Source organism: Xiphophorus maculatus, chromosome 18 (assembly GCF_002775205.1).
Source record: "Xiphophorus maculatus strain JP 163 A chromosome 18, X_maculatus-5.0-male, whole genome shotgun sequence".
NCBI classification, from domain to species: Eukaryota; Metazoa; Chordata; class Actinopteri; order Cyprinodontiformes; family Poeciliidae; genus Xiphophorus; species Xiphophorus maculatus.
This window is the reverse complement of record NC_036460.1, coordinates 16093503-16106974: the sequence shown is the minus strand read 5'-3', so window position 1 is coordinate 16106974 and position 13472 is coordinate 16093503.

The window sequence follows — 13472 nt, the reverse complement described above, 5'->3', positions numbered from 1 at the left end:
TGGAAACATTTTAAAGAAGACACAGTCCTAGCACCAAAAAGGGAAAGGAAGTACCGTAATCACCCAGCTGTAGTCAAAGTAATTTTACAACCCTCCCAGTAGATAATGTTAGGCATTTTAACAAAAAGAATTGGAAACTAATATGGAAAATTTTGACTTTTTCATGCATTCATTTACTGCACTTACAAACTGTTAATTGAAGAAAGAACACCAGCTGTCTATACTGACATACAGTGTCAGGCAGATGTATTTACTCAGGCAGCTGTGATTTCCTTCCTATTTTGTGATCTTTTTTTAATTGATTACACTTTTTTGGATGCCAGATGGACTCATTCAAGACGGTCCTGAGCAGAAGAACATGCAGGATGAAGATTTTTTAGCATTTCAAAAATTGGCACTCAATTTTGTCTGAAGTCGATAGTTCATCTACATCAGAATCTATGAGGATCAAAACCAAAGAAACATAGCACATCAAAATAGTGATAAATTATGTTTCATGTGTCCTTAGTTATTGATATTCAAGATACTTTATGTCTTCTCAGTTTTTCTTTATTTCATGTAAATGCTGTCTTTAGGCTTCTTCTACAAGTGACTTTGATAGCCCAGGAGTTATTTATTTGTTGTGAAACAAAGACTAAAGGCAGCTTTCCCTGAATGCTAATGGCATGTTTGTGTGAAACTGTCAAATCAAATTAACTGAACGGCATAGATCAACAGAAATAACATAGGCTGAAATAAACATAAACAAATTACCTTAGGTTAAGGGAAGAATATGAAGAAAAACAACTCTTTTCTGCTTTTAGGAGTTTCTATTATTGATTTTTGAAACACTTTGTAGTCACCTAGCTCTGAAAATATTGAATTTTAACAGCTTTTTAGAAGTGCTTGAAGTTAGGTTACACATAGAGTTCAAATTTAGCCTGTATATAATGAGGCTTTACTTTTATTTACAATGTTTGATTACATCATGGGATGTTTATGGAAAGCTGGATCTGTTAAAAATTCACAGTGTGATGAAAATTTAAAGCATGATAAGTGCATATATTTGAAATGGGAAAACAACCACTATTTCCACTGTTGTTGAACTAATCTAGCAAATCAACTACTGAGTGCAATGCTAGTATCTATAGCATATCTAGTCTTATTTTAGTTTTGATGCATTGATTAAAAACTGAATAGAATGAACTAAGTATAGTAGCAGTTTTCAATTGTTTAATTAGTTAAGTTCTGCACTTTATAAATTAGTACAGGGGGTCTAACATGCTGATGTTGCCTTGGGCAAGCAGCTCAGGCACTAAACATGCCTGCTTGAACCTTAACCTGCCAACTGTTATTTTAAAATAACTGTACATTAATGGAAATAATGAGTGCCACTTCTTAAGTTACCAAACTATGACCATCTTTGTTGCAGTATTTTGACAAAACATATTTCCAACAGCTACATTTTTTATGTTAGAAAAAATAGAAGAGGATCCTTCTGTCAGTATATGAGACGTTGTCGATGGGCAGCAATGTTATTCAAAGAAAGTCAAAGAAAATCCTGTCCTTCAGTACTATCTCTGGCATCACAGATAAAGTACTTCATAGCACAGGGATAATATGACAGTATTTCAGTGGTTTTAAAATTAAAGCCTTATAAAATCCTATACCTTAATACAGTAACACACCCATGACTAGTAGTCCCTAGGAAACTCTGAAACTTATTAAACAACAACTTGAAGTAGATTTGTCTTATTTATAGCATTTATACTGCAAAACTGTCTTTTCAAACAAGGAAGCTGACACCATTATGGTTTAGTGTGCCACCCAGCAGGATGCCCAACTAATTAAGCTAAAAAAAACTTCTTCTGAAAATTAGGAGCAATAATTAGACTCTAAGATATCTTTCTCTGCAACTGTATGAATGGTCTTTTACGCAAGATTTTCATAAATAGTTCCTACAATTAAAACTCATTTAGATGTTTGTGTCTCAAAGGTTTAACTGTTGTGCTTGAGGGTAGAAAAACCTAAAGCTATAAGAACTGCATCAACTTAGGCTGCCAAAATTATTTACTGACACATATACAGAGAAATGCCTTTGTGGAAATATATTAATGAGTTTGAGTTTCACACAACAGCCAGGATTTTTTTTGTTTGTTTGTTTTATCTTAAAGACCTTGATTACTTATTTTGTAGCAACCCTGAAGAAGATCATAAGAAAAAAAAAACAGAATTTTTAAGTGGATTTTAAGGACAATTTTTCAGCAATTTTAACAACTTTTGCCCAATTGGTTCCAGTCACTAATTAATGTTTTCAGTAAAACATTGTTCTTAGTTAATTAAGAACATTTAGTTTGTACATGTGGATTGTACGACAGTTCAACAGCAAATGTCTGTACAAATACCTTTTTTAAGATTGTACACTGGGTTAATAAACAATATTGGTAAACCATGTAACCAGTATGACCAGTATGTTGATTTCTATGCTAAACTGGTAAAGGTAATGGTAAGGTAAAGGTCATTTTATTTATATAGCACATTTTCAGCAACAATGCAATACAAAGTGCTTTACAGGAATTAAAAGGAAATACAATATATTTTGTTTCACACACATAGGAACTTGAGTGACTTGAGTGGAATATGCAATTTTAATGACTGAAATTATATTCCTTTGTTATCACAAAACAGGCTACCATTGCAGTGGGTTTAGTGCCTTTAAAATGATAAAAATCCAGCTTGTTCCATTGTTTTGTCTGGAAAAAACAGACACTCTTAGACTTTGACTGTGAGGAGACATAGTTATGAAGGTGCCGGTGTAGGTAGATGATGAGAAGTCAGAGAAGCAAATGTAGAGAGTTTTGGTACCATCAATGCCACAGTGGGATGAAAAACATGGACAGGGATACTTGTCCAGGTCCTTGACACAATGAGAAGAGTCTACTGCAGTTACTCTCCTAATGATGTCCCTATACTCCTTTTAGTTCAGTGCAGTATGCCACAGAGGTTTTGTGAATGGGGCAGTTAGTACAGTATGCACTGGGATACACACAAACATGACACAATGATAGGAGAAGACCTTGATGCAAAAAGATATATATTTAAGAAAATAAGTGAGACTGCTGGAGATAGGCGCCAGACCTTCTTGGGACCATGAAAGGATAAACGTATTTGGATAATGGATAGATAGATGGAGAATAAGTGGTGTAAACTGACACATAAAGTGGAGTATGGTAAAATATGTGACAAGAAATGTAAAGTGCCTTGTGACAGCATTTTTACAGCTATGAACCTTTGATTACTTTTGTGCAATTTTGAGAGCAGCGTATATCAATAAAGAAAAGTGGTTGGAAAATCTTCAATAGATTTCAAAATATATTACAATTAAAATATGAAAATATCTCATAAATAAATCCCCTTGTACTCTGATAGAAAGTTTCCTTCACAAGGTGCCTAATTAGTAATATAGGGTCCAACTTACTTAATCTCAGTGTAAATATATGAGGTGAGGCCTCAGAGATTTGTTATAGAACATTAGTGAACAAACAGACCAAGGAATACAGCAGAGAGATTAGGGATTAAGTCATCAAGACGTTTAAGACAAGGTTCAGTTATAAATAAATACCCAAGCTTCGGAAAATTACAAGGAGCACTGTATGATCGAACATCCAAAAACAAATACCGCAAACCTTCCAAAGCATGTCTGCCCACATATTCTGACAGGTCAGGCATAATTAATCAGAGAAGAAGACAAGAGGTTGACAGTAACATTGGAAGAGTTGCAGATATCTGCAGGTCAGGCAAAATAATTCATTTACAAGACAGCTGTCAATTCAGTACTCTATATATCTGCCTTTATAGAAGAGAAGCAAAATATAAAAAATAAATAAAAAAAACCTATAAGAAGTCACATGTTGCATTCATGGTTTGCCCACATGTTTGGAAACAACAAACATGTCAAAGAAAGTGTCTTGTTCAGAGAAGTTCAAAACAGAACTTGGTTTGAGCTACATCTAAAACAAAATGAGCAGTGGAAAACAAACTACGCACGAACTTAAATACACCCTTCACAAGTTGAAACAATGCACTGATAGCATCAAGGGGTGACAGTGCTTTTCTTTAGTAGAGACAGGAACACTTGTCAAACTTGATGGAAAGATGGATGGAGCTCAAACCTGTTAGAGTCTGCAAAAGACTGAGAGACACTGAGACAAGAATACAAAAGCAGAATTCAAACTATATTGCAAATCAAAGCATGTGTTCGAATCACACAGTCCAGACTTGATTCCAATTTAGAAAGTTTGACAAGAGCTATAAACTTCACAGAGGGTCTCCAACCTATATGACTGAGCATAAGCTATTTTGCAAAAAAATAAAATAAAATAAATAATAATAACAATGAAAAATTGGGGGATGTGCAAAGTATGGATGGATGCCCCAAATACATGAGTAATTGCAGAGAAAGGTGATTCTGTCATGATTTGAGTTTTTCTCTGTGTTACGAGTTTTCTGTCTCTGAGTCTCCGTGTTGTCCTGTCTTCCCCTTGATTATTCCCAGGTGTGTCTCGTTCCCTGATTACCTCTCGTGTATTTAGTGTCACCTGTGTGTCTGTGTCTTTGTCGGGTCCTCGTCTTCTCTGGCGTTTGTTCTGCCGTGTGTCGTTAGTCCATTCGTGTTCTCTATTGCTACCTGTGTTGAGCCTCAGCTTCCGCTCAGCAGTGCTGCTAGAGATTTGGACTAGTTTGATCATCGCTGTACTCTGTTTTTTGGGATTATTCCACATTAAAACCTTCACTATTCATCCTACCTGGGTCTCAGCGTCTGCCTCACCACTCACCACCGCAACTCGTGACAGATTCTACAATGCATTGATTTAGGAGGACTGAATAGAAATTTCAGTCTGGCTACTTGAAACTTTTTTGTAAACTGTTTTCACTTTGTGAAATTACTTTCACAAGATGAAAGTAATTTCCTTTCACTTTGTTATCATGCATGATTTTGACTTTTCACATGAAATTGCAATAAAATACATCAATGTTTGTGGTTTGTATGACATTGTACATTCATTCATTGCCTGGGTGGTTTGGTGTCTAACTGTTGTCATTGGTCATAGGTGGAGTACACCCTGGACAGGCTGCCAGTTCATTGGAAAGCAACATATAAACACACAAGATAGTCTGGAATTCAAAAGCAGGACCTTATGCTACTAGACATCAGTGCTACTGTGCACCATGCAGAACTAGGCATTGTACATATGAACCTTAAATAGTATAAAGAGACGAGTGGGGAAGCAAAAAATATTAAGGTGAAAAACCTTTCTTCTTTTTTTTTCAAAAGTCTAACCAACTGACAGTGATAAAATGACAGCAGGAAGGAAAGAGGAAATTAGAAAGAAAGACATCAGGGAGAAGAACAGAGAACAAGAGGGAAAGATTTGCAGTGAGTGGAAAGAAAGGTGGTGAAGAAGCAAGGAGGATATCAAGGTGTCAGTAGCTGATGGCCGGTCATTGCGTGTCATTGAGAAAAGAGACAGAGAGGTAATGAGAGCTGTGGTGGAGCGGAGAGAGGCCAGAGGGCTGGACGCAAAGGCCAAGTGAGAAATTGAGAGGTTGAGTGTGGAAGGGTGGGAGAGACGGATGGCTGGGAGAGACGACGACAGTGCAGATGGGTGAGGAGGGAGAGGAGAATGGTGGAGTGCACAGAAGGGCCTCTCCATCATGTGAAGTAGCTTGAGCCAATGACTCTGTGTCACGCCCGAGACGGGTTCTCACGCAGCTGCAAGCAAAAAGAAAAGGTGTGTACCTACAGATTACACATCAGGCAAAGCTCAGATGAGGATCTGATGACAGCTAACGGGAGGATTAAATTTCACTGGTTGCAAGCAGGGATTCTGACGATCACATGATGTAACAAAGGAAACAGAGGGAGCTGATGAAAGAGAGAAAAGACAGAAAAGAAAGAAGGGGTATTGTAAAAGAAAAAGTGTGATCTATTCAGAAAGAAGAGAAAATTATAGTAAAAAGATCAAAAGCGTTTAGATGTCAGGAGTTAGAAACACAACTGCCACGAAGAGAGGAAGGTTGTTAGAAAAACAAGAAAGCAAATGTGGAGTAAACCACAGTCCAAAAGTGGAAAAGGATTATTTGCTAATTCAGGCTTCAAAGCAGCATTTGACAGCAACAAGGTAGACTGAATCAAAACAAAATCATGTCATTCCTTTTTTTAAGCTCAGTTTTACAATATAAAACTCCAGAAAAACATGAGTGTGACAGTAAATGCTGCTGAAATCTGGGTCAGACATGACATTTAATAACCAGGGAACAAGCTGAAACTGTTTGATCACATCCTCTTATTGTTTTGTCATAGATTACAGAGAAAAAAAATGGCAGGAACAAGAAATACCATTTTTCTACAGCTGAAACAATTTTCAGAGATAGCACAGGTAGAATTAGTCCACATTACCTTATATATTACTAACCATGTTCATCTCTCTGTTCACACAACCAGTTCTACACAGAGACACAAACATACACACCTACATGCGCCATTGTGAAAGCTCATAACCGATGTTGAACTGTTCCTCCACTGCCATCTGGAGGTTGTGAGATCAGAGCCAGAAAAGAGATCAGAGCCATAAATCCAACACCTTGCACTTGTGATTTTCTACCTGGAGGTTTAAGATGGTATGGAGAACAGACATGCATTTAAAACAAATTATGTTTAAGAAAACACAAACAGCAGTGAATTTACTTTATAATCAAGCTAAAACACCAACTCTTTACATCAGGCAAAGTGGAGCTTCCTCAAGTCATCATTGTGAATGTGTGTGTGAATGGGTCAATGACTAAATGGAGTGTAAAGCATTTTGAAGTTCTTGAACTAGTGCTATTCAAATGAAGGCCATTTACCATTTACTCAATATTTGCATGTATGTGTTAGGTATGGTACTTCAAATCTTAGTAGGACTACAAACTGCATAACTGACAGCCCTTGACCAACTCCATTTTGTTTGTATCTGGTTTGTTTATGTACATGTGGCTAAAATAGATTAGTCTTCAGTAGCATTTTTGGTAATCTTATGTGACCTGGTATTTAGGAGGGTTTGTCAAAGACCTCATAATGATACACATTTTGTATTGTAAATGCTGTTGAACACACAGAAAAATATAACACAAGTAACCATAGAGGAGTCCATAACCCAAATTTGAACCCAGAAGGCTCGAAAGGCTTATAGTGTGACGTTTAATATAAAGACTGAAAGCGGAAGAAAAAGGATTACCCAGCTGGCATCAGACTTCCAAAATCCATTAGCTTCCAGTGCCTCAGAAGCTAACAAGTCTGTACATAATGCCTTCTTTTCCCCAAGTTTATATATATATATATATAAAAATTTTAAAAACAGAATGGATTGCACCCTGGTGCAATTGTTACATTGCTCTTGATCTAGAGAAACCCAGGACTTTCTTACAACAAGTTCCTTTCTGTATGGTCTGAATATTCTCCCTGTGCATATTTGGGTTCTCTCTGGGTACTTCAACCTTTCAGCTTCATTCCATAGTCTAAAGACATGCACATTTAGTTAAATAGTATCTCTTAAATGATCTTATATTCATTCATCATTTGTCATCCATTTGTATGTGTTTTATTGTCAGTCCATCACAGGACAATACATCTCCCTCACCACGGTCTGATTTTGTTTTTATTGACCAGGTACAAGATAAGTGGCAAGTAGAGTCCTTGTTTGGACTACATCTCCTCAAATATCTTGGAGACCGACTCTCCATTTTTTATTTTAAAAACATTTTAAGAGCTGCAAAGGGTGTCTACTCTGTGGAAAAAAATCTATGATTGTTATTGTGGCTGAAGGACATGAGGGATTTTACACCCTCAGTTCTAACTTTCTCTCCACTCCATTTAAATACATTTAAATGCATTTATGAAACAAGAACAGTAAACTATTCACCTCTGAGTTGCTTTTTGAAGCCTTTTAAATTTTGGCTGGTCCAGAGTGAATGAAGTATAGATAATCAAAATAAAGTGTCTGAAAATCATGAGTTTGAAGCTGAAAAGGAAAATGATCTAAATGTTGTCAGTATGTATGACCAATAGTTTGGAACTCAGAGGAGGAAGAGAAATACTGCAACAAGCAGGAGAAAATGTTAGTGATGTTCCCAGGGGGCAGAGTGATTGAGGTAAACTTTATTGGACGTGTTGAAAGGCATAGAAGTCATGAGCAAGTGTTAGATAGGCACGGTGCTTAGGACAGAAATATGAAAGGACAGATGCTGTTGGTTTTGCCACAGGGATGTAAGTGGCAGGAAAAGGTACATACTTAAATGAAAAAGAATACTGGGGTGATGCAAAAAAGTGGCAAAAAGGGCACACAGGTAGACTATATCCTGTACAGAAGAGGCATTCTAAACAAGATAGGATTTCTTAGGGAGAATACAGTTGATAGCATTGGATGATGGTGTGTAATGCAGCATACACTAGTGATGAAAACTGAGGGAAGGAGATGGATATCTATAATTTAGGTTGTGAAGGCTCTTGAATATAAGGAAAAGCTACTAGATAGCTGAAAAAGTTCAGTAGAAATAGTGAGGGGAACTTCTATGAAGCTGTATCATTTGTCCTTTGGGCAGATTATAAAAGACAATCTGACTCGGTGAAGGAAAGTTAAAGTGAAGGCAAATACAGAGAAGTAGTGGGAGAGGCAGATAGATATAGTACTGCTAGGCCTGTTGTGTGGAAAAAAGAGCTATAAAATGCACAGGTTAAGTTTTATAGTGAGCTGGATGTAAGGTCGGACATGAGAGAACGTAAAAAGTAGCAACAGTGAGATAAAGTTAGGGTGTTGGCAGCAGGTTAGATCTTAAGGACGTAATTAGAAATGTACTAAAAGCAAAAAAAGAAGGTACACTTTCAAGCATAATTGAATGAGAAGATTGTTGGAGAAAGGGGAGCAGATAAAAGCAAGTTATTGAATCAGGATGTGCAGAGGATTTGTAAGAAAGAATTAGGCCAATAACAAAGAGGCTGTAGAGTAGCAAGGAGTTGGTAAAGATGTACATGTCAAGTTGTGGAGATGTCAAGGAGAGAAGGAAATGGTCTTTTCAAAAACTCCTGAAAGGATCTGGAAAATGTGGAGAAGAAATGTACTGATACCAAGAACAAAAGTGATGTGAAGAAATTGCAGAAAAACACAACTGATGAAAACATATAACCCACAAATAGATAATGTTGCTTACCTTAGAAAAGTGAACCAGCCGTATGTTTTCTTACAACAGATAGGTAAAGATGAAATTCTGTTTTGAAAATATTAGCAGAGTTCTACAGAGAAGGTGTAAAACAGTGTAAGTGTTTCTTTATGGATATAAAGAAAGCAGTGATGATGTGTGTGAAAATGGAGTCAAAGTGGTGGTGGATTCACATCAAAGATCAGATCTGAGCCACCTCTTGTCTGCAGTGGTGATGGACAAGTTGACAAATGAGGTCAGGCATGAGTCCTAATGGAATATTGGTTTTATAATTTACATTGTGAGGAAACAAAGGAAAAATTAAGGGAATTAGTGTTCAAAAACAAGGCAGGATAAATTTGGAAGAATGAGCAGCCTCCAGCCAGGAAGGATTGACTACAGGAGTCTGTTACGGGAACTATTAATCCCATAATGCACCACATTAACCTACTTTCAACTTCAACAGGAAAAAGAGGAGTTTCACTGGATGAATATGTATAAAATCAAGGTCCTAAAAGGAACTTGCCCAAGGAGTTTGATAGATTTTGGCAAAACAGCTTTTTTCTACCATGCATTATGGCTGTGGAAGAATATACATTGACACTAACCCAAGCAACAATTACACAAAATGGAAGAGGTTTTAAGTTTATTTGGAAAACATGTGCAGTGATAAGTTCTTCTTGGTTGTAGAACTGCATTCCACAGAGGGACTAGGAGGGAAGGTAAGTAGTTATAGTTTGATAATTGGATGGAGTGAAGGGGTGATCTAACAAGGAGTTGAACATAGAGCTCACTGGTGATGAAGAAAATAGAGTAGCAGCAGAAGGCAAGTATAAACAAAGAGGCTGTGGTTGGCAGGTGATTAGTGTTTATTGTCTTCCTTTTCTTTCTCTATCAAGACAGCGTGGAGATATGGTGACATGTTGGTGGGTGGACATGGAGGTGAGTGAGAAGAACACAATGGTAAGGATTCTGGGCAGCAGATTCCAGGAGGGCCATCAAGGGATTTGTGAGAAGATTCAAGACAGTAATCTCAGGGAGACTTGCCCAACAAACACAGGGAATGAGGAAGCCATTCACTGGGGTCTATGTACTAAACATGACAAGGGAAAGGAGCTACTTTCAAAGAGAGACAACAAAAGGCAAATGTCACAACTCACATGGAGATAAAAACCTGATTACAACTCATCTGACCAAAACAATATGGCATCTACTTCATGGCTCCTCCTAATGGGTCTTAACAAGTTCCAGATGCAAAAACTCCACCTTCCGGTCACAACCTGTAATGAAAGTAGGAAGAAGAGAGACTAACAACAACCTGCACACAGCTCTGTGGATATAATATAACTGATTTTTTGATAACTGTAAGTTTGAGTTATTGGCGTTATGGCCTGTTTATATGGGTGGTCAGACCACAACATGAAAATAATCCATCCACATCAAACTCAAGCACTCACAGCATGTAGTTGGACAATTTTACACTAATTTAAGTACAAGTTGTTATTTTACTTTAGATTGTGATGCTATTAGGGAGCTGACGTAACTTCAGAATGAACTTGCTGCCTAAGACAATAAACAAAAGAAAAACATCAAAAAGATTTACCGAACATACCTATTCAAATGAAGCAAACCTAATGCCAACTTACCACCTAAACCAAGACAAACAGGGGTGGATTAAGATGCAAATAAAAGGCAGTCCGCCCATGCAAACTCCTTGACATAACATACAGATTTAAAGGTGTGATTAATTTGGATGAGCATAGGATGAATGATGGGCAGCCCATCAACATCTTTTTATAGGTCATCTCCTCTTAGGTGAATGTAATGGAAAATTTTATAATGTGCTCCTCACCCCTCTTCTGCTTTAGGTTATCTGCATAGTCTTATCATGAGATTGGCCAAGCTGTTCTCAAGACCTCTGCAGTGTCATATAACAGCAGGGGAGAGGTCCTTGATCCTGGAGACTATCTAAGTGTTACTTCCCCAACCTAGAACGTATCTGCCCTCTTTAGCATCAAAGAACAATCCCCTTTCCTTAACAACAGACAAATGGCAAGACCACCTGTGTTGGGCTCCACGGAATCCCTAGTACATAACAATCAGGGATTCACAACTACAGTCCAATCAAATATCTCTTCTCTGAAAAGAACTTATAAAAGGAAGTGAGATCCACTGATAGAGTAGGCTTGACAGACTCCTTTCTGTTGTGTATTCTGTTCTCACCTTGCAAGGCTTAAATACATTTCTTATTTCTTCTCATCCAGACTCTTGTTAAGGTAATTTCTTCAATCCTTTCTTGTCCATCTTCTGGATCCACCAATTACGGAGACACACCTGCACACTCAGATTTATACATTTAACCAAATACTGCAGTTCTACAAGTATTATACTTGTTTTATAGAACTCTGATTTATGTGGCTGCTAACTTGGCTAGGTCTTCCTTGTAAAGAAATGTCTTTACCCCATGAGACTTCCTGGTTAGACAAAGCTACAAATAATTTTTAAAAAGTGGTATTGTCAGGAGAAGAATGAAAAATGCCAAAGCCAGAAATGCAGAAAAGCTAAAGGATATACAGATAGGATATATAGATGTAGATACAGCATTTTACTGCACTGATGCAGTAACAGTTGATCCAAAAGGATCCCTGAACAAGTACTGCTTTCCTTTGCTGGACAGCAAAGACACACTCTACAGCAGGTCAACACTTCTGTAGTAAGAATACAGCATTTACAGTTCACTGGTAATATTAAAATTTTCTTAGGAACTGCTTTTTGAGGTTTTATTCGCAGTGATCCATAGTCATCATAATTACCCTAAAATAAATATATGTCACTTTGTTTTTGATCAATCTGTAAAATGTTCAAGTTTCATTTTCTGAATTAGTAAAATACTTTAACTTCTCAGTTAAACTATATACGTTTACAGAGATGCACCTGCATAAGTAAAGCCATTTTACCACCAGCTTCCTTCTTTGAACTCCTCCATTTCAAACCCTGGAGTCTTAACTACAGCAGTCTGATGTGAAATCGTCGGCTGTTTAATTAGCTTTGTTAATCTGTGTTCATTTACTCAACACACAGAGTAAACAATCCTGATTTTATCCCCTGCATCAGATGATACCGCTCGGATACTGATTATTTATGGATTAATGGGCATCTAAACAAAAACCACACATGCAAGCAAACACCTGGAAAAATCCAGACACATACATCCTTCCTCTTTTATCCACACTCATCATCGAGAACAATATGTACAGACTCATCCAGTCATGCATTGTAAAGTGCATGTATGCATACACTGACACAGTACTTGGGATGGGCAGTTTCTGTCATCGCAGCAGTTCCCCAAACAGAGTCCTGATTAAACAGCAGCTTAGAGCGCTTTAATTTCATGGAAGAACAGACAGACTGCAAAAGAGAGAGCAACGAGGAGAGAAAGTGGGGGAACTAGCGGAGGCAACAGATGTGCAGGCAGGAAAAGGGAAAACGGTGGAGGTGAAAGACTGACAGAAACAGAGAGAATGAAACAATTTGCTCCAAGAGAGCAGATTGAAATGATGGACGGAAGATAACAGAGAAAGAAGGGGACAAAGTAAAGAGAGAGATTATTTAAGCGATGAAAGACAGCTTTGACAGGATGGGATGGGATGCGAGGCGATGCGGGAATAAAAGGACATGGAGCAGAGGAGAGGAGATGAAAGATAGAGAAAGAAAGTGAGAATTAAATAAAGAACAAAGCTAGAACTTTCCAGATTACTGAGGAAAGAAAATTAGAAAGGGGTGGAGCAGAAAGGTTGGAAAACATACATGCATTAGGCAGGTGGAGGTTTTCAATATTTTGGTGATATAAAAAATTCATATTCCGTCTAAAATCTTTGAACACTGCATATTTCTGATCATACCTGTTCTGCAACAGAGCACTCTTTGTCCTCTCATCTCCATCAGCACACACATGCACACACGCCGACAGATTTAGATTTCTACCCGTATTAGGAGTTTGCATTGTCTTGTTCATTTTAGTAACTGCATTTATGCTAACCCTGACATTTTATCTAACCCTGACCATTACTAGTCTGTTCCTAACCCTAATCTTAATTCACATCGTACCTCTAAACCTAACTTTTAACCCTAAACAAGGGAATCAGCCATATTAGGACTGGGCTTACGTTCCCATAAAGATTGTGGTCTTCAAAGTAAAGTAAATATGCCAGAAATGGTCCTAACAACAGTAGCTAAACAAGTACGCATACACACCCCAA